The sequence below is a fragment of the Diceros bicornis genome, chromosome 17 (genome assembly GCF_020826845.1).
Source record: "Diceros bicornis minor isolate mBicDic1 chromosome 17, mDicBic1.mat.cur, whole genome shotgun sequence".
Lineage (NCBI taxonomy): Eukaryota > Metazoa > Chordata > Mammalia > Perissodactyla > Rhinocerotidae > Diceros > Diceros bicornis.
This window is the reverse complement of record NC_080756.1, coordinates 3,621,883-3,625,947: the sequence shown is the minus strand read 5'-3', so window position 1 is coordinate 3,625,947 and position 4,065 is coordinate 3,621,883.

The window sequence follows — 4,065 nt, the reverse complement described above, 5'->3', positions numbered from 1 at the left end:
ACAACCGATACCACAGAAATATAAAAGATCATAAGGGACTACTATGAATAATTATATTCCAACAAATTGGTTATCCTAGAAGAAATGGATAAATTCCTAGAAACACGCAACCTACCAAGACTGACTCATGAAGAAATAGAAAATCTGAATAGAACAATTACTAGCAAGAGCAATCAGTAATCAACAACCTCCCAACAAACAAAAGTCCAGGACCAGACAGATTTACTGGTGAATTCCACCAAATATTCAAAGATGAATTAATACCAATCCTTCTCAAACTCTTCCAAAAAATAGAAGAGGAAACACTTCCAGATTCATTTTACAAGGCCAGCATTACCCTGATACCAAAACCAGAGAAGGACACTATGAGAAAAGAAAATTACAGGGCAATATCCCTGATGAACATAGATGCAAAAATCATCTACAAGATATTAGCAAACCAAATTCAACAGTGCATTTAAAGGATCACACACCATGATCAAGTGGGATTTATTTTAGGGATGCAAGGATGGTTCCACAGCCACAAAATCAATCAATGTGATACACCACGTTAACAAAATGAAGGAAAAAAATTATGTAATCTCAATAGATGCAGAAAAAGCTTTTGACAAAATTCCACATCAATTTATGATAAACATCTCCACAAAGTGGGCATATAGGGAACGCACCTCAACATAATAAAGGCCATACGTGACAAGCCCACAGCTAACATCATACTCAATGGTGAAAAGCTGAAAGCTTTTCCTCTAAGATCAGGAACAAGACAAGAATGCTCACTCTCACTACTTTTATTCAGCATAGTATTGGAAGTCCTAGCCAGAGCAAGTAGGCAAGAAAAAGAAATAAAAGGCATCCAAACTGGGAAAGGAAGAAGTAAAACTGTCACTCTTTGCAGATAACATGATATTATGTGTCAAAAACCCTAAGGACTCCACCAAAAAACTGTTAAAACTAATAAAATGGGGGCCAGCCCAGTGGCATAGTGGTTAAGTTCTTGCACTCTGCTTTGGCAGCCTGCGGTTTGAGAGCTTGGATCCTGGGCACGGACCTACGCACCACTTATCACGTTATGCTGTGGTAGGCATCCCACATATAAAGTAGAGGAAGATGAGCACGGATGTTAGCTCAGGGCCAATCTTCCTTTGCTAATAGAGGAGGATTGGCAACAGATGTTAGCTCAGGGCTAATCTTCCTCACCAAACAAACAAACAAACACAAACTAATGAATGAATTCACTAAAGTTGCAGGATACAAAATCAATGTACAAAAATCTGTTGTGTTTCTATACACCAATAATGAACTATCAGAGAAATTAAGAAAACAGTTCCATTTAAAATTGCATCAAAAAGAATAAAATACCTAGGAATAAATTTAACCAAGGAAGTGAAAGATCTGTACACTGAAAACTATAAGACACTAATGAAAGAATTTGAAGACACAAATAAATGAAAAGATATTTTGTGCTTATGGATTGGAAGAATTAATATTGTTAAAATGCCCATATTACCCAAAGCAATCTAGAGATTCAATGCAATCCCTATCAAAATTCCAATGGAATTTTTCACAGAAATAAAACAAAGAATCCTAAAATTTGTACAGAACTACAGATCTCAAATAGCCAAAGCGATCATGAGAAAGAATAACAAAGCTGGAGGCATCACACTTCCTGATTTCAAACTATATCACAAAGCTGTATTAATCGAAACAGTATAGTATTGTCACAAAAAACAGACACGTAGATCAGTGGAACAGAATAGAGAGCCCAGAAATAAACCTACTCATATATGGTCAATCAGTTTACAACAAAGGAGCCAAGAATATACAATGAGGAAAGGACAGTCTCTTCAATAAATGGTGTTGGGAAAACTGGACGGCCATAGGCAAAAGAATGAAACAGGGCCACTATCTTACACCATACACAAAAATTATCTCAAAACGGATTAAAGACTTGAGTGTAAGACCTGAAACCATAAAACCATGTATTCTTCTTCTCCTAGAAGAAAACATAGGCAGTAAGCTTGTTGACATCAGTCTTGGCAATGATTTTTTGGCTCTGACTCTAAAAACAAAAGACAACAAAAGTAAAAATAAACAATGGGACTACATCAAACTAAAAAGCTTCTGCACAGCAAAGGAAACCATTAACAAAATGGAAGGGCAACCTACTGAACGGAAGAAGATATTTGCAAATCATACATCTGATAAGGGGTTAATATCCAACATATCTAAAGAACTTACGCAACTTAATATCAAAAAAACAACCAACCTGATTAAAAAATGGGCAGAGGACTTGAATAGACATTTTTCCAAAGACATAACAGATGGCCAACAGGTACATGAAAAGATGCTCGACATCACTAATCATCAGGGAAATGCAAAGCAAAACCACAATGAGATATCATCTCACATCTATTCAAATAGCTATTATCAAAAAGACAAGAAATAACAAGTGTTGGCAAGGATGTGGAGAAAAGGGGACCCCTGTGCACTGTTGGTGGGAATGTAGATTGGAGCAGCCACTATGGAAAACAGTATGGCAGTTCCTCAAAAAATTAAAAATAGAACTACCAGATGATCCAGCAATTCCACTTCTGGGTATTTATCTGAAGAATATGAAAACACTAATTTGAAAAGAAATATGCACCCCCATGTTCATTGCAGCAGTATTTACAATGGTCAAGATATAGAAACAACCAAAATGTCCATCGACAGATGAATGGATAAAGAAAACGTGGTGTATATATACAACAGAATAGTATTTAGCCATAAAAAAGAATGGAATCTTGCCATTTGTGACAATAGGGATGGACCTTGAGGGCATTATGCTATGTGAAATAAGTTAGTCAGAGAAAAACAAATACCCTATGATCTCACTTATATGTGGAATGAAAAAACAAAACCAAACCCAAGCTCATAGATACAGAGAATAGATTGGTGGTTGCCAGAGGTGGGGGTAGGGCAAATTGGGTGAAGGGAGTCAAAAGGTACAAACTTCCAGTTATAAAATAAATAAGTCCTGGGGATGTAATGCACAGCATGGTGACTATAGTTAATAATACTGTATTGCATATTTGAAAGTTGCTAAAAGACTAAATCTTACAAGTCCTCAAAAAATTTTTTTGTAACTATATATGATAATGGATATTAACTAGACTTATTGCAGTGATCATTTCACAATACATACACATATCAAATCATTATGTTGTACATCTGAAACATATAATGTTATATGTCAATTATACCTCAATAAAAATTTTTTTAAAAAGATATATTTTTGTGGATGGCATAATTACACACCCAGGAAACCAAGAAAATCAAGTAAGGAAAAAAGCTTCAAATTGATAGAATTTGCTAAGGTGGCTTCTTTTAAGGAAGCATCCCTTTTCAGAAGAGTCTCTCAAGGGATGGCAGCAAATGGAAGTGGTGTCTGGGGCTCTTCATCCTAAGCTCATATCTCTGGTTTCCCCAAATTCACAGCATGGGATGTAAACAAGGACCTGATATTGGCTCCTTACCTCACACGCATTTCCAGAGAGGAGAGCTGATGCTCCTAGGGGAACACAAGCCTACAGGTCAAAATAACTTGAAAACTGAAAAGTGATAAGAATTTTTGCCTCCTTCATCCTCCAAATTTAGTCAAGTCTTTGTGTTCTAAATCTGTTTTCTCTCACCTCAGGTATTAACAATAAGGCTTGTGTTTCATGGCTGAAAACAAGCACTACCACGGACACTGAAGACAAACAATTGACACCTAGTTTTTGTTTGGAAGGAGGATGTTTGGCAAATGAGAGGGAAGAGAGGTAGGACATAGGCATATGCATGGAGAAACCCAAGGTGGTAGATATTAAGGGGGCAGAAGATTGGGATTCTCTGTGACTGGGAAAAATGGAAGTGGGGCATATATCCACAACTGAGAGGGAGAGAACTGTGCTCCGGAATGGTGCCCAGACTCTTGGATGGGATTGTGCATGATGTCTGTGAGGGCTGCTCTGCGGGTTCTATGGCTTACAGGCCTGGGGAAAAGACTCCTGAGCCTTCCAGGAGAATGGACCACGTGGGCTTGGA